Below are 26583 nucleotides of genomic sequence, written 5' to 3'. Positions count from 1 at the left end.
GATAATTGACTTTCTCTGTTTGACTTATTTCACTCTGCTTTTCCCTTCAAGGCACTTCTTGATTCTCAAGCAGCAAGGACACATAGCCTGAGAAACCAAGCATCGAGTGACTTGTAAGAGGCAGGAAATTTGAGCAGAGCTTACATCAGTTTCTCATGGTGGGGGCAGGGGAGATAAAAATGGGGGTTTAGGGCTACAAAGATTGCAATAACTCAAGAGGTTGAAATCCTACAGGGAAGTGATACCATCTGAACCCCTTCTCCCCTTTGGGCATTCACTGATTAGAGAGTGGTAAAGTTGCTCACTAGAGCTTTCTCATAGTGCTGGGGAGATACAAATCAGATTTCAGGGTCTTCCAAGGAGAAGAGACCCTAATAAACCATCCATGATGCTAGCTGGGATCTTCAAGTATTATTATATCCTCGGAGTAAGAACAAACCAGAAATAGATCAGGTCTTGCAAAACTGCAATGCAGACCTGAGTTAAAGTCATCCGTCTGTCTGCTAGAAGTTAAAGCCTTCTCTGGAGCCTCTATAACTTTTAGACAATATTCGGAATTAAATTGAAAAGTACAGGACATACCCGGCGCTAACTGAAGGGGCTTGCTGCTTAGTCACTTTATGCTCAAGACTGTGAAGCAAGAGGCTGGGAGTTCTTAACTTGCCTCTGCTGATCCCCTAGTTACCTCTTGGGTCCCTAACAAGCTGGCCTCTGTAGTGACTGGCCTTGTAACTGAAGCATAATGTAACCAATTCCATAATTATGAACTGCTTGAAATTTAGTTCCACCAAAATGGCATCATGAAACTGGGGCATTATGAAGGATTCCTGACAAAAAGAAATAGTTTTGATGGACACCTCCTCCCTGGTCTTCAGCTCATGCCTGAATCACATTCAAGCTTGCATCCTGTCACTGCAGCATTGTTAGGGATTTTAGAACTTGGAACAAGTGCCCCCAAAAATCTGTGGAATCCTGGTCCTAAGCTCTTTCCCCTAAACTCTGGGGCCAGGGATCCTGTACTGCTTCTTGTTCTTTTTTTGCCTTCTATCTTGTCAAATATACAAGTAACATTAGGATGACATGCGTTAGGGACACAGATACATGCCGATTCTTCTGTGACAAAGCCAAGTGGGTGCCTCGAGTCATCTTTACTAGGGTCTTCTTCACAGAGGTTTTATTTCAATTTGGACATTTGAGAGATACAGAAACCTTCCTTTTGCTAACTTGCAAACAGCATACCCCTTGGCGAAATAAGAATGTCCACAGGTCCTTGACAGGGAGGCTTCACAGCCTGGAGGTTTGAGCTATTCCACTGCAGTTGGCAGGGGACCCAGAGGATGAACTCTCTATCCAAATGCCAGGACTCTCACACTCTAGGAAGCTTCAGGCAAAGTGTATATAAAATGGCATTTCTTTTTTTTTTTATTTTTTAATTTATTTTTATTAACATATAATGTGTTATTTGCCCCCCCAGTGGTACAGGTCTGTGAATCATCAGGCTTACACATTTCACAACACTCACCATAGCACATACCCTCCCCAATATCCATAACCCAACCACCCTCTCCATACCCCCATCACCCCCCAGTAACCCTCAGTTTGTTTCATGAGATTAGGAGTCTCTTATGGTTTGTCTCCTTTCCGATCCCATCTTGTTTCATTTTTCCCTTCCCAACCCCTAACAACCCCCCGCCCTGCCTCCCAAATTCATGATATCAGAGAGATCATATGATAATTGTCTTTCTCTGATTGGCTTATTTTTTTAAATGGCATTTCTTTTGCAGACCCCAAAGGCAAGAGGAAAACCACCAATATTAATGGGCTTCTGGTTGGGTAAATTCCTGGTACTCGGAGGACTTAGCCCATCATTTGACATCACACACTTTTCCATACCTAGGACATCACTCCAATTATCCAGGTAGAATACTCTGCCTGAACTTTGTGTACGTCATCTAGTGGAAAGACAGTATTTTATGGGTATATGTGTAGGTATTTAAAAGAAGAATTACAGCATTTGAAGAACCCGAATGAAGCGCCGATCCTTATCCTGTTACACACACACACACACACACACACACACACACACACACACAGAGTTTGAACTCTCTGGGAATTCTTCTTCTCTCTTTGTTCTTTAGAAGAATAACTAGCTGTTATGATAAAACAGTATAGACTCTGCAGCCAGACAAGCCAGCCCTGTGATTCAATTATTCCCTGAACTTGGCAAGTGACTTAACCTCTCCATGTCCTCCATTTCCTCATTGGTAAAATAGGGATAATTAGACCTACCTCACAGGATCGTTCCAAAATTTAAATGTACAGAAGTAGATGGAACAGCTCCTGGTGCACAGTGGGAGTTGAGTCACTGTAGCTGTTACAACTGTTGTTAGGGGGGCTGGCATACTCTTTGTTTCCTCACACTTTTGTCTTGGCCCACAGAATAGGCATTTTGCTGACAGAAATCCTGAGGAGGAGGCCCCTGCCTCTCTCTACCTCCTCGATTTCCTTTTCTGGCAAGAATGACTTACCTGATTGAGGAGATTCTCTGAGGAAAAATTTCTGCTGATCTTGACCCCATCTCTGAAGCCTACCTATCCTAAACCGTGTACATTCTCTTTTTCTGCTTCAACTTTCTTTTTGGTAAACACACCTGGGTTAAGGTCTAGCCCCGAAGCACTGTTTCTCAGCCCTACCTGCACAATGGAATTACCTGGGAGCTTTCAAGTATGTACTAGTGCCTGGTATGTACAAAGTGATCGATGTTGCTCAGGCATCAGGGATTTTAAAAGCTCCCAGTAATTCTAACCTGCAAATTGGCTGGATATCTCTGTTCTAGAGGCAGCCTAGAGATTTTTCCTCTCTCCGATTCTTTCCTGCAATCTGTGGGTATTGGATGCTCTTTGACGCCACACTGTAGGTTGGGGAACTACCTATTCTGCAGACCCAGCTGTCTCACATCAGACTCCCACAACCACACGTGGAAGTGTGTAGTAAGAGGTGCCTTCTTTGACCAGAAAATTCAGCTTCAGTCTTAAATCCAGCTTGGCCAGTATTAAAGCTGACACTATTTTTGCCTTGCCTCTGTTCTGAATACCAGCATGGGGGAGGATGTGATTAAATCAGCACCCCCATTTTCCACACCACTTTTCTTTTTAAAAACTTTTAAAAATATTTTATTTATTTGTCAGAGATGAGAGAGAGAGAGAGAGAGAGAGAGAGAGAAAGAACACAAACAAAGGGGTGGCAGGCAGAGGGACAAGCAGGCTCCCTGCTGAGCAAGGAGCCCCAAGCAGGGCTCAATCCCAGAACTCTGGGATCATGACCTGAGCCAAAGGCAGCCACTTAACCAACTGAGCCACCCAGGCACCCCACCACATCATGTTTAATAGTGGTGATATTAACCTATGTGTCTGACTCATGAATGTCTATTTCAGTCCATGGATTTGCTTTCTGCTCCATCTTCTCAACAGTTTCTACTGTAGCCTCTGGCATCCTCCCCCGGTTCTTCATAATTCAAGATACCACTTTAAGGAAGAATTCCCTGGCTTATGGATAAACTAGTAATGGATATCCAGATAACAGAGATTTTTACTTGCCTTTGTCTGCAAGCCACTTGACAGCAGAGTAAATTCAGAATCTCTGATGACATGATGAAAATACCTTTAACAAACCAAGCATGTTATGATGTCATTGTGGGATTAGCTTTGATGTCCAAGTGAAATAAAGGACTGGGCCTTTTATCCAGTCCTGGAAACTTGAATCCCTGTATAGTCAAGAATCCTGTTAGTGTGAGCTTGACATCTTGTCCCTATTTATTAGAGAGAGAGATAGCAGGGGACTAGTCCTAGGATTTCCGAAGGACTCATCCCACAGACATTTAAATGCCATTATGTTCATACCATCCTTGACTCCTGAGTCTGACCCATGTATTGATACCTGGATGGCCTCCCTGAATGATTTCTTTTTTCCAGCAAGGGTTACTGGCCCTTTGCCTACAGAGTATGCTCTGAAGTCATAGCTTGGCCTCTTCATCCACATCATGGTCCCCTGTGTGTTCACAAGATGAGCAGTGAGCCAGAATAGCACCCTGCTCCTAAGGGGGAAGTCGTTGAGGGGAAGATGTTCTGGGGAAGGGTGCTGGCAGAGTTTTGAGGGAGGGCAGTCATGATGGATGGTCTTTCAGCTCTGAAAGTGGGAAATGCTGCTTGGAAGTCTGTGGAATTATCCCTTAGGCCAGAGAATTATATCTTTGGGGGTCCCATTCCCATCCCATTGGGGAGATAGTGTACCCAGGCATTCCACAAATGAACCCACTGCTTCCTCTGAGGCTATCTTATTGTGATGGGTTGAACTGTGTCCCTCAAAAAGATATGTTGAAGTCCTAACCCCCAGTACCTCAGAATATGACCTTATTTGCAAATAAGAACTTTATAGATGTAATCAAGTTAAAATGACGTCATTAAGGTGGGCCTTAATCCAGTTTGACTGGTGTCCTTTAAAAAGGGGGAAATTTGGATACAGAAATAGACAGAAGGAGAATGACATGTGATGATGAAGGCATAGGTTATGGTAATGCAATTACAAGCCAAGAAATACCAAAGATTGACAGCAAACCACCAGAAGCTAGGAGAGGGGCATGGAACAGATTTTCCCCTCGTGGATTTCAGAAGGAAACAACCTTAATCTGGGACTTTTAGTCTCCAGAACTGTGAGGAAATAATTTTTTGTTCTTTAAGCCACCCTGTTGGTGGTACTTTGTTACAGCAGCCCCTCCCCCAAAGCGAATACACTATGAAACAAACTATGAGGCTGCCGACCGTCACTACCACACCCGCGTCCCTGAGCTGTCGTCCCTGTGGTCCACACAGAACTCATATCGCTGGTACCCATCCCTGCTCCTGAAGTAGTTCAGGATCTCACTGCTGTGGCCATCTGCAAGAAGGTCCCAGCCAAGGCCACGCTGAGCTGCCTCAGAAGCACAGCCTTAGTTGGCAAATGGGCCATGTCACAACTGCTCCAGAAATTGCTGCTGGTGCCTTAGCAATGGCCAACCTACCCTCCCACACCTCATGGCTGCCAGTGGTCCCCACCCCCAGCTGTTCTTCCTTGGCGCTGTTGCCAAAGGCTGTCCCTGGCTTATCAACTGCTCCTCACTGTCCTAGGCTCTCTCAGGACCTTCACCACCACCCAAGGACTCACAGATTCAAAACTATGTGTCCCATTCTCCCACCCCCTGCTGCCACCAAAAACCCTCTTCTTTATGGGGATACCTAGCAAGCAGAGGCTGGGCCTTCCAGGGTTGCGGCTCTGTATGTGAGATCGCATATATTACTAGCAGAGTTATTATAGCCTATTAGATCCAAGGAGAACTCCTTGGGTTACCAAATACAGCTACACAGAAATATTAATATGCTCCATTCTGAGGGCACTGGCTATGTGCTAAGCACTTAATGTATATAATTTAATGTATATGCTATGATAGTATATGTGATTTAATTTAATTTAATTTGCAAAAAACCCACAGGAAAAGAATTATTCCCATTTGTTGATGAGGAAACAGAGGATCAGAGAACTTAAGTAATTTGTCCAGAGTTATAGAATGAATAGGTAGAAGAGTTAAAATTGAAGCTGAAGTTTGGCTGACTCCAATGGCTACCTTCCTCCCAGTTTAGGCCATTGATACACAGGCCTCCTGCTGGAAGCACTAAGCTATAATACAGTGACCATAATTTTTCTCTTTCTAATAATTCTGGGGCAGTTAATATACCCATATACCCTTGCTAGGCGGACAGGTGAGCACCATGATCCATATAAGGCAGAAGGACCCCATGAATGCTTGAACCCTATGATGAGCGTTAGAGATTTTGGGGATCCTGACCTCTTTTCCATTTTGCATTCTAACAATTCTATAAGTAAACACTAAAAGACAAATGAGGCTTAAAATATAATATCAGATATGTTGTCCGAGATAAAGGATTTCTAATCTACCATGTTGGAGAACACAGCTTGGACTTGGGGCAGAGTGAGATTTCCTACTACTTCCCTTCCACTTCAGCCTAGACCTGGGGACTCATTTGAGGGAAAGGATGTCCACACAAAGAACTCCAGGTGCATCTAATCTGCGAGCTGCTGAAGGGAGCCTACTTCATATCTTGTCAAATGCAAGAGAAAGAGAGAGCACCCCAGGGGGGGAAAAAAAAAAAAAAACAACGAGTGGAGTTAGAGAGACAAGCTGGAATGCTGGAGCCTGAGAACAGAGATGCACTTTGTTGCTTCCTGAATGCAGATCAGAAACACAGGTATCCCCCATGCATGGGCTCCAAGCAAGTCTGAAAGGCCAGCACTGTTCTCATCTAACTCAAGGCCCCACTCCCTGGGGAATGTGAACCAACAGAAGTCAGGAGCTCCCCATCTCATTAATCAGATAAGTGACTCTCCCATATGGAGGAATTAGACTAAGGTAGGAGAGAGGAGAGAACTGGCAGTATTTGCTCCAAAATGGCTTCCTTTGGGGAAGATCCTCTACCTGGGAACCAGAGAACAAGAGAGTAGAATTCTCATCAGTACTAACAGTGGTTCATCATATTGGGAATAATGGTTCATCAAATACTTGAGGGGAGACTCAACACGGAGGTAGTGGTGAGAATAGGGGATCTGAGTTCAACAACTTTCTCAAACCCTCAGCAGGTTGTATTCTTCTGTCCTCGGGGCTTGGAGCTCTTTAAAGTCCCACATGACCCTCTCTGTGGGTGGGGCCATCCTGTCATTATCTTCCTTTGCATTATAGTGCTTGTACAGTCTAGGTTGGTGGATTCCTAACTGGTTTTATTTGTGGATTATTTTCTTGAACCGTTATGATATACAAATGAGATGTGACCACTCGAAAAAAGAAGAAATTCCATAGTTGATATATGCCCATTTGATATGTTTTAAACTCTCAGAAAAGTCTGGGTCCATCTGAGGACACTTCAGTGTCAAAGGCAGATATTAAATAGCACATGAAGTGAGATGCCCATAAGAAGAAGGACTGGATGTGTTTCCTACACATTGGGAGCAAAGCTTGTACTTGTAGCTTTAATTCTCCATTCTGTCTTGGTGCCTGATGCTTAAAAGATTGGCATTATTGTGTTTATGCATAGGGTTTGGACTGGGAGGTGAGTATGGTCATCATTTTTTAAATGGGAGAAGGCTGAACTACAATATGATTGTGTAAAGTGGAGGGAAGCATAACCTATATAAATCATTGTAACTTTGTTTATTTGAACTGAGTTTGAATTACTTGCTCCCATGATGCTGGTGGGCTCTCGTGTTATTTCCTAAGCCTGTTTGACTCTGCTACTCTGAGGCTCCGTTTAGTTCTCCTTACCACCCTCCAGGGAAGCTTAATATATGTTAGTGGAAGCTATCATGACCCTACATGTCTTTTCAGAGTCTGAAATGGACTGTTGTATTGAATCCTACCAGAAATGGGCAATGGGTTCAAATACAGAGGGAGGGAGGTCACCTGATATTTCCTTGATACCTAGCAAACAGATTATTTATGCTGAACAACACCATTAAAAGATCTTTCTGGTTTCTTCTAGCTGTAACATCCTACAGCTCTTCACCCAGTGCTGTGAGGGAAATAATCACATTTTATCAGTTAAAAGTTAAGAGACAAAAAAAACAAAACATGTGTACCTATGTATTTAAGTTGAGGTAAATATTACTTATGTTATAAAATCTAACCAGGAGAACAATGTAAAAATAAAATTTACAGTTCTGAAACTTAATATGTGCCACCTAGAAAATCAGTCTCTTTCTGCAGTTTCATACTTCCATCCCTTTACCACCTTTTATTCTAGGAATCCAACTGCCGTATTTAGACTAAAATGCTCAAATATGCTGCTAAGTGAAGCCACAGCTGCTCTGTCAGAAACATCACATTAAAATGTGTTCTGAAATCATGAGGACAATTTTCATTTCATGAGCTAGAAAACCAGCCTGGTGTATCATGAAGACTTTGAGCAGCCCTTTCAGTTCTTAAAGAACCCTTTGGAAATGAGAGGAGGGCAGTGGCAGAGGCCACCCAAATCTGAGCCAACTGGCATAGCAGAAAGAGAGGAAAAGTAGATTTTCTTAGGTCCAACTTTATTTCTTTATTTTTTCACATGTTTCAAAGCCTTTCACGATTCAAAAGAAAAGAGAGTGAGGTCCTTCTTCTCTCCTTGTCTCTCAACTACCAAGTTTCTTTACAAATGACAATATTAAGATTTTCTCAGGCAAACCTGTGAATGTATTTTGTGTATATACTGGGACTTAGCATCTTCTCCCCTCTAACCTTTTTCTCCACACAGAGTAGTTTACTATACATACTATGATAAATGATATCTCAGTATAGTTTATATTGAGTCTCTCTTATAATGCATGAGATGGATCGTGTTTTCTGATGTTTTAAGACATGTGTATTTCCTTCCCTGTGGAAAGATCCTATCCTTTATTTTTTCCTATGGTAGTTATAGTCTTTTTTTTTTTCTTATTGATCTGTTGGAGCTCATCTAAACTAGAGAATTGACTCTTCCTCTATGATATGAGTTGCCAACTTTTTTTCTCAGTTTGTTGGCTTTGTTGATGTTGGTTTGCCATGTAGAACCTTGATTTTTTTTTTTTTTTTTGGAGTCAGGGTTTTCATTCCTTTCTTTTATGGCTTTTGGGTTTTTATTATACTTAGGTCTTTCCCACTCTAAGATCATAAAACAAATTCCTCCATAATTTCTCTCAGTGCTTTTTAGGATTTCATTTGTTACACTTAAATCTTTTGTCCATTAAGAACATTTGGAATTTATTCTGGCATATGTATTATCTTAGAATACATAAGATATTAAGTATGGACCTGGTTTTATTTTTGTCTTAATGGCTAGTCAGTGTTCCAGCTCTAAAAATTGCAATGCTGTTTCCCCACCGATCTCAGGTGCCTGCAGATATTTGGTGCATCTCTTTCTGCTCTGTTCCACTGTTATCTGTTGCAGTGGGAACGTGCAATTATTAGCACAGTTTTCATTATTATATCTTTATAATACCTTTTGAGATCTGATGGTAACAACCCCTCTTCCTTCTTTATTTCATTGTTTTTGTTTGTTTTTCCATCTGAACATTAGAATCATCTTTACTAGTTAAAAAAAACTGTTGGTATTTTTATTTGTGTTTTATTAAGTAAGTTTTATTAAGTAAGTTTTATTAAGTAAGTTTTATTAAGTAACTTAGGGTGAACCAAGATATTTTAATACATTTTTTGGACTAGGACTACATTATTAGGAAGAACAGAGCTTAAAAAAAGAAGGGAAGGAGAATGATTTTGCCTTGTGCTGAATATATCCATAGAAGAAATAAAAAGAAATACAATCAGAACTTTGTTCTAGGACAGCCTTTCCTAAAGCATGAATCAAAGACCCTAGTAATAGTGATAGGAGAAACTAAAAAAAAAAAAGGGGGTGGGATTCTGTTTTAAAAATGTTTGATGTACGTTGTCCACTATATTACCCCTTGGAGAATTACAATAAACAATAGCCAATAAAGACTATGAGAGAGACAAGATGTGATGGAGGGGAGGGAAGATGCAGACCTCCACTTGATTAATGATAAATAATGTTTATACAAATAAAAACAAACAAACTATGAGAACCCAGCAGTAAAGATGCCTATTTACTTCTGTTTACTATGGTGCTTCCAAAACTTGTTTCAAAACTTGTATTTCCTTCTCCAAATAACACCTCTTAATATTTCACAATATGCTCAGAAAAACTTAAGTTTGGAGATCTTCGGGGCCAATTGTAGATATTTAGAAGAGAACTTTTGCATATAAGGTCCTTTCCAATTTTGATGTTCCTTGATTTTAAGCATCAGTAAGGTAAGAATCTAGGAAAATAATCTTTAGGAAATTACTTATGGATCCTCAGGTTTATCCCACAGGGACAATAGGTGGTCACATGTCATTTCTCCCTCTTCCACTATTGGATTCCTATGTGAACTCACCGAAATGGGTGAAATTGCATGTTTTATCCCACTCTTCTAGTCACCGATTCATTCATTCATTCATTTGGCACTTATTAAGTACCTACTATGTGCAGGGCCCTGCCTAGTCTCTCTTCATCAACGAGAGGGGCCTTTATAGCAGACCCCCTGAAGCTGAGCCTCCAGACCCCTCCTTGTCTCATCACTACCTCCTCAAGTTCACTTTGAGATATATATTTCTTTTTTTTTTTTAAGATTTTATTTATATACTTGACAGAGAGAGATCACAAGTAGACAGAGAGGCAGGCAGAGAGAGGGAGGGAAGCAGGCTCCCTGCTGAGCAGAGAGCCCGATGCGGGACTCGATCCCAGGACCCTGGGATCATGACCTGAGCCGAAGGCAGCGGCTTAACCCACTGAGCCACCCAGGCGCCCCTTGAGATATATATTTCTAAGAGCAATTGCCCTGAAAATGATACTGCTCTGAATGAGAAAGGTATAATTCTGAGGCTCTGGCAACACGGTTGCCTTCCTGAAAATGACTGTGACATAACCGAGTCTGACTCCTGGCAGGATGAGGCAGCAGAGAAAAAAGAGAGAGGAATTCCTGCAAGTGATAGGGACGCAGCTTAAAACACAGATGTTTCCGCAATATCATTTGAAAATAGGAATGATACAAAGGTGACTTAAGAAAAGCACGGAAAAAGAGTAAGTGTTCAAATTTAAATACCATTTAGAAGCAATCTTTGCGGGGATCCTCCTGTATTATGAAATCTCTTTGAAATAACTACAGGAAAATGGGTAGAGACAGTATCACACAGAGGCAAAGCATCCAACTTGACTCAGCACCAAGACTCTTTTGGGCCCTGAGATAGGCTGAAATAACATCCTTTGCCAAAGACATCAGATCCTACAGTTGTCAACATTGACTAGGTTGTGAGATTCATTTGTGGTCTGAGGTGGTTCCATGTTATTATTTTTTTTAATTAACATATAATGTATTATTTGCCCCAGGGGTACAGGTCTGTGAATTGTCAGGCTTACACACTTCACAGCACTCACCGTAGCCCATACGGTTCCATGTTTTTGATATAGATCTATAAATGGCCCCCTACAGGGTACAGAAAAATTCAAAGAGATATTTCAGAAGTTTTAAAAGAAGAGCTAAAAAGCACCAGGTTCTGCTTTTAACCCCTAAAGCATATCTAGAGAGGGGTGTGTGGGACAGACCACCACCCCTCCACAGATGAGTGAACGAGGCTTTGATAAAGGTATGGCAGAAACTAGCACACTTAAGCCAATCAGATCTGGTTGGTCCGTCTCTTCCTTTTCTTCCGCCAAAATGGGCATTTAACAGTCTGCTCCTCTGACTCCACAATTAACAAAAATTTTAAAGGTCCATTTATGTGGTTTTTCCTACAGAAGACATATGGCTACTTATGTATGTATGTATGTATGTATGTATGTATGTATGTATGTATGGTCTCTGTGAGACTCAAGAGTTGCATTCTCCTCTGACTGAGCCAGTCAGGCGCCCTGACATAAGGCTTTTTAATATAGAACTTATTTATGATTAAAAGCTTCCACATCTACTGATTTCAATCCCTAGAAACAGAAAGTCTGGGTTGCCTTAGAGCAAATGTCAGATGGTATCATAAGTGAGCCTTGTATCCACCCACAGGCATTTTCCTGGTGTCCTCATGGCCATCAGATATTCTGTAATTTCCAAGAAACTGGTGCATTTCCAGTGCTATGGTGCTATAGTGACAAATGATGAAAAGCTGAAAGATCTATACCTTCAGAGGTTCACGAAGGGCAAAGGGCCAGAAAGATGATCTACTGTGGTAGTTTTCAAACTGTGTTCTATAGTACCTTCAGTTCTGTGTATTTGCTGTAATTCTTTCATTCAGAAGTAGGGCAAAACAACCAAACTGTCTGGAAAGATCCAGGGTTAATATTAGCAACAGGCATGCCTGGATCCAGATGCTCAAATAATGTTATCAACTTACCACTTCCCTGATTTTCTCATTCTTGTCTCTTAGTTCTTCTTCCCTGTGTTTTAGAGCTTCATTGTCAGTTAGACTCTTTGCCATGAAGCAGCAAAGATGGCTAACAGCAGCTTTAGGATTTTATTCTACCAGCTGAGCAATCCCAGGACAAAGAGCATCTTCCTTCCTGACATTTTCAATAAAAAGTTTTAGAATTAGTCTCACTGACCAAAAATCGGTCAGGCTTATTTTCAAACCAGTCTTGGTGACTCTGCTTGGGCAGTTCTGGGTCACATTCTCATCTTTAGAGCTGGGTACTACGGTCAGTTCCGTGGAAATCAAGTGGAATGGAGAGTGGTGGTGGGAAAGAGGTTGAAGTTCCTCAAAAAAGAGGTAGATCCTGTTATCAGAGGAGATTCTAGAAGGTTAAAAATAGAAGATGGCCACTAGCTCCATGATACTGTCTCAGGATCATCTATGGCAGCTAAGAGGAGGGCAGAGAAGAGGGCAGACCTGCTTCAAAAAGAGCATTTTTCTTTTTTTCCTTCCCTACCAGCTTTATTGAAATGTATTTGGTATATAATATTGTGTAAGTTGAAGGTGTACCATATGTTGATTTAGTCACAGGTTGCAAATGATTACCACCGTAATTTTAGCCAACACCTTCAACATATCACATAATTACCATTTCTATTTTGTGGTGAGAAAATTTAAGATCTATTCTCCTAGCAGTTTTCAAGTATATAATACAGTATTATTTACTTTAAACACCATGTAGTGTGTTAGATCCCCAGAATTTATTTATCTTATAACTGGAAGTTTATACTCTTCGACCAACATCTCCCCAGTTTCTGCACTGTCCCTTCTCTCTTCCTCAGCCCCTGGTAACCACTGCCCCAGTCTCAGTTTCTATTAGTTAGGCTTTTTTAGATTCCACATATAAATGATACCGTACACGATTTATTTTTCTCTGTCTGGCTTACTTTACTGAGCAGGAGGCTTTCAAGTTTTATCCATGATGTCGCAACAGGCAGGATTTCCTTCTTTCTAATTGTTGAATAATAGTCCTCTGCATACACATACAATATCTTTTTAATCCACTCATCTGTTGATATACACTTAGGTTATAATCATATCTTGGGTATTGTGAATAGAGCTACAGTAGACATGGGAATGCAGGTATCATGCAGGTATCTCTTCAAGATCTTGTCTCCACTTCCATTGGATATATACCCAAAGTGGGATTGCTGGATCATATGGTAGTTCTACTTTTGATTTTTTGAGGACTCTCCATACTGTTTCTTATAGTGGCTGTATTGATTCATATTACCACCAACAGTGCACCAGCATACCCTCTTATCCACATCTGGCTTTTTTCCCCCTCCAAATCTGTTTTACATACTGGAATTCTGCATTAGATGTAATTTGAAGAAAGTGATTTGTAAGTTGCCGCTAAACCAGAATTTTTAGAAACCACAACTTTAGTTAAACATTCTCTTTGTAAACCGAGCATCAGAGATGTTGCATAAACTTCTCACAGTCACACAGTTAGTTGGTGAAAAAATTGTGATGCCATTAGGTTAGAGATATTTAGCCAATCACCTTATTTTGAAGACCTATTGTCCATGATATATTGTCCATATAAGGTCTTGCTCAAGGCACTGCACAGAAATAACAAAGACGAATATCTTACAGAGCTCATGATAATTTAGGGAAGATATGACGAACACAAAGAGACTTCACAGGGAAAATGTGTGACAGTCTGTATTTTCCAAAGATGTCTACAGCAATATTTCTGGTCCCACGTTCTCTTCCAGAATTTTGCCATACTTTATCAAGGAGTGGAGTTTCATTCCCACCTCCCCCGTCCCCTTGAATCTGGGCAAACTTGTAAGGCTCCAAAGACTTGAATGTGGCATGTTGAAGCTAAGTTAGAAAAGGCAGTACAGTTCCCACATGGCTTTTGCTCACAGGATGCTCAGCTTTAGAACCTAGCCACCTTGCTGTGAGAAAACCCAAACCCTCTCACACAGAGAGACCACACGAAGAGGCCACGTGGAAAGAAACTGGGGCTCAAGGGGAGTACCAGCCTCAGCTGCCACTCACGTGAATGAATGAGCCTTCAGAAGTATCCAACCCCTGGTTTCAAGTCTTTCATCAAAGGCCTAAGATGCTGTGGAACAGAGATAAGACATCCCTGCTATGTCCCATCCACATTCCTGACCCATAGAGTCTGTGAGCATGATAAATGGTTGTTTTATCCCAGAGAAAGTGGAACAGAGTAATTCTGCCTGGATCTCCATAGATTGTATAACGAACTGTAGGAGCGATTGCTATGAACTGGCCAGAGTGGCTTTCTCCCAACCCCTTCCTCATGTAACGATCCCATGTCCATGGTCTCACTGATCATAATAATCCATTCCCTTGGACTCTGAGGTGAAGGTAGGGGTTAAACCCATGACCCAAATAGGGGCATTCAGGGCCCTTCCTGAGTTGATAAATGGGTGATGAGAGAGAGGTATCTCATATTGCTGAAGCTATTGGGCTGTTGGGGGCGGGGTAGAAGAATGATAGAGGTAGAAAGAAGATTCTAGCTTCATTAAGTCCCTATTAAGCCCTGGTTCCTATGCCAATCCCTTTGAACATGTAGATCACTCCAGTACTTTTCCCAAATGCTCAAGCCAATAATTTTCCTTTCTTGCATATTGGATTTCTATTCCTTCCCTCCAAGAATTCTGCCTAATTTAAAAGTTTTTGCAGTTTTGGCACTGTCTCTTGGAAAATGGTAGGGCATGGACTTTCTGAAGTGGGGAAAGGGCTTTAGAAGAGGAGACAATGTCCATGGAGAAAGGAGCACGACAGCTAAAAGCACGGACTCTTCTGTCACCCGGTCCTAGGTCCAAATGCTGCCCCACCCCTGACCCACTTAGAGAACTTGGATTTTACCTCATCAAAATGCAGTTTTCTCACTTGTGAAATTAAATAACACCTAAGGCATGGAGTTATTGTTAGGATTAAGTGACACCCATGACCCATATTGGCTCAGTGCCTGGTGCATGTGAAGGTTTAGTTTAGCTGTGGCTACTGTGGAAGGACGACATGGAGTGTGGATAAGGAGCAGCTCATGGCAGGAGTTTGGCTGAGATAAAGCTGGAGCAAGAGGCTGGTATTGGACTGTGTGAGGTGGGCAGCCAGGAGCCATGGACATTTTACTAACAGAAATGATTAGAGATGTGAATGCATGTACCTGCTATATGTAGATCGCTTCCATCTCAATCTAGCATCAGCAGTATAGCTTCGTGAGAATACATAATATATTTGGATGATTTGTGAGGTTGGTTCCAAAAGCCTGTGGAGTTAGGTGTCAGGTCTTCCTCATTCTCTGCACCTACAAGGACAGTCTCTGCTTTTACTCCCTAAAGGTTTTGACCTGAATGCATATGTCATTTTTTTTTCTTTCAGTTACCATGAAGAATGGACTGCTACACAATCGATGGTGAGCAAATATAGACATTATTATAGATTTATGTAGTGGATGCTATAGTGCTCTATCAGATCTCCTCAATTCCCCTTTTACCATTTTTTTGCTCTGCCTTCCCTATCCCTTTGGCTTCTTGCACGCAACATCTTGTACAATTCTTCCTCAGTGAACACTGTCCTCTGTAACAGAGCCAGAGTGCTTGTGAATTGATCCCCCTCCTCCACCCTACCCTTGACCAAAGACTGACAGGTGGAGTAGTGTGAGAGCACAGCTTGCTTACCACCGGTGGGGACAACACTGAGCTGTTCCCCTGTGGGATCAGACTGATGGGTTGTGCCTGGATTGCATTTTAGCTTGATTTTGCCCTCTTCTCTATCTTGTTTTTCCTTCTCCCTTCTTGGTCTCCCTTGGGAGTACCTCCTTAATAAGCCCCATGCACAGGAATCCTAACCTCAGGGACTGCTTCTGGGAAACTGTTTTCTAGGGCAAGTGGAGGGAGGAGTTTATCATGTATGTGCTACAGCAAATAATTTCAAAATCCCCCTTAGACATTCACTTCTGCTCTGCTAAGAAGTACATTTTTTCCTTCTTTCCTTTCTTGCTTACAAAGCCTGGCTTTCTTGGTTCTCTCCCTGAACACTTCACCCCAAGTTTCAAGTTCTTACCTCTTTATTTCTCAGAACAGTTCTACCCCAGCAATCACCCAAACTTCTTTACCAAACCACCAGAGTGCAACGATATTAGAACCTTGAAATCAGCAAGACCCTCTCTCCTTAGAAAGCACTTTAGGGAACATCTTTTATTATAAGAACATGCCTTTTGGGGTCTCAACCTCTCCTCCAAGTGAGTTACTAACATATCAAATCCTATGTTCCCTCTGATTGGAACTATTCTTACCAGCTGGGTTAACATTTTGCCCACCAATGTTATGTATCTATCTGTGTGTGTGTGTATGTAGGTATGTATGTATCTCAACTGAACAGTATATACATTGCCTTACTAGTCTGGGAACCAGTATTTCCAAGCATTTGATTTCTCCACACTAAAAAAAAAAAGGTTGGGGGGGATCTGAAAACAAATAAGCCTTTTTGGGGGTGGTGGGAAAAGAGCTATATGAGCAGGAAAGTGTAGATTGGGCAGAAGAGGCTGGCATGCAATTTCTAGAAGTTCTTTTGTCCCCCTGACACTGAAGTTCAGGTCCACATGGCTTCCCTTGCCATGCAGGCCCATTTGTTTTCACTGCCCCAGAAGTTCTGCTCAAGCAACTTGCCCTACACCTACTGCAGCATGTTTCTTAGACCTTCCACAGGAAGCTGCTGGCTGCTGGTGCAAACTAATGAGTATTTCCCAACACAAAGCCTCTGGTTGAGATTATGAAGTAATTTATTAGGCTCCTACTGCAGTGAGCACACACAGTTCCTGCTCAGAACGGACTAATTAAAAACTTCCCTACCATGTACGATTTCAATTGTGTTGAAACAAAAAATGAACAATACCTCTGGTAATTTTTCATGGAAAGGAAATGATAATATTTCCTTAAAAGATTGTGGAAGCCTCACATTGCTTAAGTAGACAAAACTGGTATCTGTGGGTTTTGGTATATAACTCAGAGCGTGATTGTCGTTGTGCAGAATAGATCCAGTTTCCCTCCTTTAACTCTGAGTGGTGTTTTCCCTGAGTTCAAGTGATACAAAGGTCAGAGCCAACATTACTAATTGTAGGAAAAAATGGGTTTCAAGGCAATTTTAATCTGGGGGTGACATTTAGAAACCCAGGTAGCCCTAGTTGATCCAAGTTCAGAAGTCTCTCTCCTTTAATAGCCAAATATTTGCCATCTGAGCCCCTAATATTCTACCAGGTAAGCCTCTCCAGGGTGCCTTGGGAATTTCTCAGGAACACCAAAACACTTCAAAATTCACCCTGGTTGTTGCTTGTCACCTTGGACTGCCATCTGACTTTGAACTATGGCCACTTTCTGTGTGAAGACCGGACTGTTATAAACTATCTGCATACTGTTTTACTCCAACAAAAACATTAAATAAAAATTTCACTAAGCCTCAAGCATGCCTAGTCAAACTTGCCTGCTGAGTGACACTGAGACCCCTAAGAGCCTCATGCAGCCTATTCTGAACCTGTTTTAGAACTATACCTGTGCCTCAATAATTCTAAACCAGAAAAGTAACTAAACTCAAGAAAGACTTTACAATCCACTTTTGAAATAATCAGAAATTTGAAAAAAACTTCCCCTTCTCCATATCCTATCTGCCACTTTCTCTTGTAGCTTGCAAGAGACTCACTGACTTTTCTTAAGGAACATGATTCTTCTTTGTCTGGTGGGCAATATATTCTGCCTCCATTTTAGACTATTTTGGAGGTCTTTGTGTTATGCTGTGACAGTGGATGTTGGCCACTGTACTAATTCCCCAGAGTTCAGCTAAGATGGGGCTGTGACATCTCATAAAGCTTTACCAGAGAATAGGGTGCTGGAGGGAAAGATAAAGGGACTTAAGGATGACTTAAAACTGGATACCATAGGGGGGAAAATGACAACTTGTCACCACAGTTTTCTTTTCTCAAGTCCTTTGTCCATGCTCTCCCATAGAGATCTCTTCTTGGTTATCCCTCCCCTTACCACCAGACTGTGACCTTGCTTTTAAGACAGTTTGTATCCCTACAAAATGAGTCCTCTTGCCAAGTTCCTGCCTATCTGATCCAGATGCCTACTCCACAGACACTCAGGGGAACACCCCATCTCATCCTCACTCTCAGTCTACGACCAGTTTCTCAGTAGCATGATAATCTTGGGGATGCGTCTCTATCGTCAGTAAAGACTACCACTTATATTTTCACATGAAGCAGTTTGGATCCCCACTATCTATCTCCTGAAGCACTACATTGCAACTGATGATCAGAATTTCACTTTTTCATAAAATTTCATAAAATTTTCATAAAAATTGCTCCAGAAATGAAGGAATTTTTCCAGAAATGAAGGAATCATGTGCCTTCAGGGGTGAATGTCAATGTCCATCTTTAAAGGATAAGAAACATTGTTGATGGTTTAAAAAAGAAAATCTGTCCTCCTCTCTCCCTTCTCTCCCCTTTAGAATCTGGTTGAGAGCATCTTCTTTACACTTACAAAGAGTCAATCGCTTCTAGTGTTTGCCAGGTGCAGTACCCAGAACCAAACAGGCAGAGAAAGCTAAGGCACAATCCCTGCTCTCAAGAAGCTCATGGCTTACTAGAGGATTTCCAGTGACAATAGAGTTAGGATAAGAATAGAGATTGCAGGTGTAAGATGAAGAGACAAAAAGGAGTAGGAGAGTCAGGAAAGGCTTTCAGGAAGAGGTGGCATGCCAGTGGGTTTTAAAGCAGAAATGGGAATTTACCAGATGGATGAAGTGGGAAAAGCATCAGGGGGAGGAAATAAGAGCAAAGAAATAGTGGCAAGAACTAGTATGTAGTATGGAGATGACTAAAGTTGGATAAATCTAAAACACAGATTAAATCCAGGGGAAGTGGGAGAAAATACAAGGTTAGACCCCTCCTGGATGTTACCCCACAAGGGATGAGGAAAGCTGGAAGTATTTTGTGAGGGTGGGGATCAGGGTATGGAGGGAGGTGGAGGTGGGAATGGGAATGGGTGAGGGCTGACATGATCAGATTGGTGTTTTAGAAAGATCACACAGATTCTTTTTTTTTTTTTTTTAACTAGAGGCCAAGATTCCAATCAAAGAAATAGTGTGCTTGAGGGTTGCTGAGACCTCAGTGGTGAAGGAAAAGGAGTCCAGTGGGACAGTGATATTTCTGATGGGCCAATTGTGGTGCCACTAGCTAAGACTGGAAGTACATGGAGGAAAACTGGTTTGGTTGGTAGTGAAGTGGGGGGAGTGAAAAGAAGGGGTTAGTAATTGTCAAATGATGAATTCTGGTTTGAAAACATCCAGATTTCTGAAGATGACTAGTTAGTAGTCGGATATACAGGTCTGAAATTCAGATGGACTGATGGTATAGAATTTAGGTGATAATTATCATCATGAAAGGACAGTTTATACTCCAAGGAGAAGTATAGAGTGAGAAAAGAAGGGAGAAGGAGTTGACTAAAGAATCCTGAGATGTGGGACAGTGGTGGCAATAAGGTATTCATTTGTTTCTTGATGAGAACCAGAAATAGTAAGTTACAGTCACTCTCTGAGCCTCTTGACAAAGACTAAGTCCCAATTTTCCGCATTTCTCTATCTCTACATGTGCTAATCTCTAATGTGCTAGTGTCCCCAGAAACATCCATGTCTTGTAATTTCACCAAAGCAGTGACCTAGAATCATACCAAGTCCTATGGTACAAAATAGAACAGTGTGCCCACTTGCAAGGACTTGATTTCATGAGAATATGCAAAGGCCAATAGCTTGGCTCCAGTGGCTCAAAGATCAAAGACTGGGGAAGATCCTTACAATAGCATTTTCAGGCAAGATGGGAGTTTCCCAGTCTCTGTAATATCTGATCTGGCATCCCACAATCTCATAGCATTTCTGATTTAAAATGGCTTCATTGCTAGAGGCTGGTAATGCTAAATGTCTTTTCTATCTCCAAGCTGTGCTAATGGACAGAGAGGACCCTTTACAAAGAGAGCTGTCTTAACCAGTACTTCTTCAGACAAAGGAGTGACATAGAAAGGTCACAGTTGCTTTCTGAAACTTGCCACCACTTCCCCAGGCAGTTCTAGGGTGGCGTGTAAAGTCATTTTAACCTTTGTTAAAGAGGCCTGTGTTTATGGGCCTCTTGTTGCCCATGAGATAGTCAGAAGCACAGTAGTACATGTCGTACTTGCCAGAAGTCCTGTGGGTAGATTACTAAACACCTTGTAGGCACTCTAGCCCTAGGTTTAGACTTCACTTTTGGACATACCTTAGAGATCATTCAGTGTAACCCCTGAGGCCAGTAGTTACCAAGTGATTACTCGTTTGGATAAAAGTATTTTATTATCAATAAAATACAAAAGTTTGTTAAAGATGGACATCTTTTTCCTTTGTGAATTAGAACAGACTCAAATTATGCTACAATAATGTGTCTCACACTCATTTCTGATAGGCTTTTTGGATAGGAGAGAATAACCCTACAGTTATTCTAGTAGAAACCGAGCATAACTGTCAACTCATATGCTCTATGTAGTCGCTATTAGCAGTGTGGGGGGCACTAAAACCATCCATTTTGTCTTGTTTAAGAACATCGAAGAGGCTAAGCTTTAAACCCACTTCATCATCTCAGGATGCTGGATACATCTAGCAGTGGGGAACTTACTAGCTTACCAGATGACTCATTCTGCTATTAGATATCTCTCATTGCTCAAGTGTTCTTATTTCAGATCCAATTCGACCTAGTGGGACTATATAAAGTAATTCCAAGTCTACTCCTGGATGATTGTCTTCAGTATCTCAGGAGGCTTTTGAGTGTTTTCTTAGGTGTGGTTTGACCTGTTCCTTGATGTGTTCTTCATGTCAAGAGCTGTCTTCAAATTCTCACCTATCCTGTTTTCTCCATCAGAATGCAGGTCAATTTGGCAATATCTTTCTTAATGACTAGTGTCCAGAATTGAATGCTTTGCCTCCCACAGGCCCATAATTTCTTACCTTACTCAAGTAGGGAGGATAATACCATCTTCCCCAAGAAAACAGCTTGAATCCTGATCATAAAAATGCATTAATGTCTGTGATTTTAGTATCTGAAGCAGAGGGCATTAATGGGAAACAGAAACCTACAACCTCCAACCCTTTGCACTCACCTTCCAGGAGTACATTCTTTGCCTGTCTTCTACCCTGCCACCCTCACTTATCCTTTTTCCTCTATACCAGAACTGCTGGCCTGTGGGGTTGGACTAGAGGATCTTTAAGAGATGTCCAGTCAAAAGTTCAGTCTATCTTTGAAACAAATGTTAGAGCTTACATTTAGGAACTTTGAGAAAGATGGAACTCCTGGTATTAAGGTTCATCTTGGGTAATATTCAGTTTTTCTCAAGTGAGGGAAGTGCTGCTCCTTAAAGGGACCTTTGAAAATGTGTGTGAGCAGTTTTCATTGTCACAATGATGGGAGGCAGGTGTCACTGCTGTTAGAGTCATGGATGTGAAATGTTTTATAATGCTTGTGAACATTTTATACTATCTCATCCAAGGAAATATTGTCACTTCCCAAATTCCAACCAACACAAATGGAGGGAGCACAGAACTAGGGCACAGATTCTGGTCCTGTTCTTGTTCTTACTAGCCTCATCTTTTGTAAAATGGGCAAAAACACAAAGTTCTTATGAGGACTAAGTCTCAAGCATTTAATCAGACTGTTGTTAAGGACTCTTGACTACTCAAGACTCATTCTCCTTTCAGCCCATGTGGTTTGGGTAGGCCTGGCCCCACATCTGCTTGGAGGAGGGGCATATGACCTAGGGTTATCAGTCAGCTAATTCCATTCCATGGTTCAGGGATTGGCTCATGAGAGAGTATGTGATCATTACTCAGGCCAAGGATAATTAGCCCCCAATTTTCATTAAAACCTGTGGGAAAAGGGAAGCTCTATTTTCTCAGGTCACACCGGGCCTTGGAAGATTTGAGCCTTAAACTGTGAGTGGCTACCATGATGGAGGCTGAGAGTGATGCTACCTCAGCATAAGGAAAGCCGAGAGATTGAGAGAAGGGACTGGTGTACATCATTCAAGCCTCTGGAGAAAGCTAAAGCTCAATAAAGATATCCCTGGGAATTTTCATTACATAAGACATATGTTTCCTTTGTTAGTGAAATCAGATTGAGTCACTTACAACAGAAATAATCCTGATTTACCCAGCCGCTGTCTCTGCTTTGAATTACAGTTATTAGTTATCTCCTCCATGTGAATCCAAGCCCCTTAGAGGTAGTTACCTTTGAACCCTCCCAACAGCCCAACAGTAGATGTTAGTATAAAGAAGCATCCCCAAATATTTGATGCATTAGTAAAATGAAATAAAATGATATATACAAAAAAGTTTTATTAACTTTCAGTTATTTTACAGATGAACAACATATTGTGTATATTGAAGTTCTCTTGAATATTTCCTTCTTTTTCTATGAATATTTCCTTCTAAAATCTTTGTCTAGTGAAACATTCTAGAGCAGTAAGATTAGTATGTAAGCAAAGGCGTTGCTCACCCAGTTTGTTTTTCACATTTGTCTCTATTTTAGCTTTGTATCAATGCAATCTGTCCTCACTATTGTGTCCCTGATAGTTTCCCCCATTAGATTCAGTGTCTCCAGTGCAAAGACGTTTTCTGTTTTATCTCTGTGTCCTCAGTGCACATAGTAGGTTGGGCTCCTCTCCTTTATTGGTCCTCTCCAAAGCAGCTTCTTACTGCTGTGGGCTTTTAAGGTGGCCAGGTTGCCAGAAAAGTGTATTCCTGTGGCACAGTGGGCATCCTTGGGAACTTGTAGTGTATCTTTAACATTCATTCATTCAGAAGGCATTCGTAGAGTGTTTAACAATGTGCTGGGCATTGTCTTTGAGGCATTGTCTTTGAGAATGCCACTCTTGTGGCATTCACAGATGAGTACATAGACAATTACAATGCAGTCTGATAGGCACTAGGATGGGGGGGGGAATATGGGGTATTATGGGAATAAACAAGAAGTTGCCAGGCTGAAGTGAATCAAGGAAATCTTCCTGGAAGAAGTGACATTGAAGCTGAGGCCTAATGAGTCAGTGGGAATTAGGCAATGAGTGGAAGAGAGAGCCTCCCAGTCAACAGGAATTGCAAAGACCAGTGGGTCAGTGGGGTGGGAGAGCAGATGTGTTTGGGGAGCTAAGCATGGCACAGACTGGTGCAATGTGTCTGTAGATGCAGTGCCACTACCCTTTCCTTTGCATCGGGTCTCCTTTCCAGCCAGACCAGGTGATGCTCTGTTTTTGCTTTATTCTGAGGTTTTCTTGGTTAAACCTATTCACTTCAACTAATAATAGGATGCCAGGTAGTTGCACCTAGTTCTACTGGGCTGAGGACCTGGCTGGAGTCCTTTTTCATTCTTTTCAGAATTTGTTGATTAACTTCTCTGGAGGAATTCAAGCCTCAACAGAGTATAGGCTGACATACCTACCTTAAAACCAGGTCCTCGATGATTGCAGTCACCTCAAAGATGATTCTGTGTGTTTTTTGAAAAAAAGATACTTAGGACTTAGGGACATTACGTTCTGGGGGTGGGAGAGGTAGAGACAAGAAGTGGTGTGTGGTTTGGAAAACAGTGTGGAGATTCCTTGAGAAATTAAAAATAGAGCTTCCCCATGACCCTGCAATTGCACTACTGTGTATTTACCCCAAAGATACAGATGTAGTGAAAAGAAGGGCCATCTGTACCCCAATGTTTATAGCAGCAATGGCCACGGTCGCCAAACTGTGGAAAGAACCAAGATGCCCTTCAATGGACGAATGGATAAGGAAGATGTGGTCCATATACACTATGGAGTATTGTGCCTCCATCAGAAAGGATGAATACCCAACTTTTGTAGCAACATGGACGGGGCTGGAAGAGATTATGCTGAGTGAAATAAGTCAAGCAGAGAGAGTCAATTATCATATGGTTTCACTTATTTGTGGAGCATAACAAGTAACATGGAGGACAAGGGGAGATAGAGAGGAGAAGGGAGTTGAGGGAAATTGGAAGGGGAGGTGAACCATGAGAGACTATGGACTCTGAAAAGCAATCTGAGGGTTTTGAAGGGGTGGGGGTGGGAGGTTGGGAGAAGCAGGTGGTGGGTTTTAGAGAGGGCACGGATTGCATGGAGCACGGGGTGTGGTGCAAAAACAATGAATCCTCTTATGCTGAAAAGAAATTAAAAAAGAAAAAAAAGAAGTGGTGTGTGTTGTGGGGGTGTGCGCGCGTGTTAGGGAGTTTGGGGAAGGTAGGGCTTGCCACTGGCTCATTCATTTGGTGTAGATTCTTATCTTCATATTGAACAGCTTTGGAAGCCCCCTGACAGCATCAGTCAGGCGGGTAGGGTCTTGGAACTCATGGCCTTATAGGATGTATATTCCTTTAGTTGTGGGCATTGAAACTGAGCCTCCTCAAAAAAGAGAGTCACTACTCTTTGCTCTTTAATGACGCGCCATTTCCCCCATCTTCACTTGCGGGCACCATTCCTAAATTCTGTTTGGGTTTATGGCTCTGCTTTCAAAATGCTGGGAATCTTCCTCCTGGCTGGGAAATATGGTAACAGCCCTGGGGTCTGTGAGGCCAAACCAGAAGTACTTGCCACCAGTAAGAATTTCCTAAAGTTTAATGTTTTATCTTTACATTTTGTGCAAATTCATATTCCCCCATCATAAATGCATGTTTGCTTTAGCGAAAACCATGTTTTAAATTATTTGCCATTGAATAAAATTGGCACTTCAGAGGATGTGCTGTGTTTATGCTGCTTTTTATGACTCTAGGCATGCTGTCTTGTATATAATTTCCACTTTGAGAAACGGGGACTTTTAGGTTACACAGATCTGGGTCACTAGATATGTGACCTTGCACAGATCACTTCACCTTCCCAAGTCTGTTTTTTCATCTAAACTAGGAGAACAATGAAACTAAGATGTCAGGATTCATGTGAGGATTATATGAAAAGAAATATATGAAGTGGCTGGCCCACAGTAGGTACTCAAGACATATTAACAGTTCCCCTGTTATTAGGAAGATCTCTGTCAGGTTTCCATTTCCAGAATTCTGTGATTCTGACTCAGCTGACTGAGAAGGTGACCCCATGGGACATTTGCTACTAGAGGGGTTTTGAGGAGAAAGTATATGTCACCGCTGGGTGACATAGCTGATGACATTGCCAAATGAAAGTAAACTGTATGGAAAGAGGAGATGTGATGTGGTTTTAGGGCTTATCATAGTCTGTTTCCCTGTTTCTAGGTCTTTCTGAAATGTGAAAATTGGTAATTGGGTGATGCTCACAGTGTCCTATCTACTCTTTGGGGCCCCTTGTCATGTGGCAGCTGCAAATGAGTCACTGGCCAAGAGAGAAAGTCAGAGCCTGACAGCTCTCCCCTTCCCCAGGCTCACCTTTCAGTCCTGCTGCTGAAAAAGATTTAGGCCATGGTCACTGCTTAGACTAATGAGTCTGTCTCAGGGTATGTAACAACAGTCTTAGGAAATTTCCTTCTAAATTCTGGAGTGATACATGAGATGCCTAGATCCCAATTAAAAAGGAAACATCACCAATGATTCCAATTATGAATGTAGAAACTCAACTATTAACTTTAATTTTGAATATGCAGCTCTTTTCTGGGGAGGGAGGGGAAGACTTCTAGTCATATGACAGTCATTTCTGTGACTTACCAGGCTCAGAGTCCAGTGGGACCTGGAGTGCAGGTGAACATGTGGGTAAGGGGGGGTGTGTTAAAAACCTACCGGGGAAGTATGGACAGGTGCACAGGTGAGGGAGTTATGTTATGTGGAAGCTTCAGCAAGGCTTGACAGCAGAGGTGGTATCCTAGATTAAGATTCTGATTCAGAAGACTGGGTGCACCTCAGGAAGTTGTTTTTCACAGTGTCTCCAGCAATTCTGGTCCACAGCCAGGGTCACAAGTCATGGCAGACATTTGCACTTCTGTTTTGAGCATTTGCCTTTGTAGGTTCTGAGCCCCTTGGTGGTAGCTGGCTGCCTGCATTCCTCCTCTCAGTGAAGCTCAGGATGGTGCTTTCTCTCCTCAGGTGACATGCAAGTAGCTGAGGCAGCCCAGCAGGACCCCGGTTTCTCTGTGCTGTCCACAGCACGTGCATGTCCACCTGTGCTGTCGTTTTTAAGCCTGTGCTGTTATTTGGGGCAAAGAGGAGAACAGAGGAGCTGGGCCTCGCTGCAGAAGGCTGGCTAGAGGCACACGCTTCCTTGGGAGCATCCACGCCAGTCCAGGAGCCAATCTTTAGCCAAGGACGGATACTTCCTCAGGGAGAGACTCGCTATCCCAGCTCACAGAGGCTATAAACAAGCCCTGAATCCCCGCTGATTAATCAGAATAAAAACTAAAAGAGAGCAAGATGCTCTTGTAGAGACTAAAGTCGTGTGCTTTTTGTCAGTCCCTCTGCCCTGCCCAGAACTCTGAGGTAGTTACTTTGGAATCACAGCCTC

The sequence above is a fragment of the Lontra canadensis genome, unplaced genomic scaffold (assembly GCF_010015895.1).
Source record: "Lontra canadensis isolate GAN:19392208 unplaced genomic scaffold, GSC_riverotter_1.0 scaffold19, whole genome shotgun sequence".
NCBI classification, from domain to species: Eukaryota; Metazoa; Chordata; class Mammalia; order Carnivora; family Mustelidae; genus Lontra; species Lontra canadensis.
The sequence above is the reverse complement of the archived record's forward strand: the minus strand, read 5'-3'. Positions refer to the sequence as shown.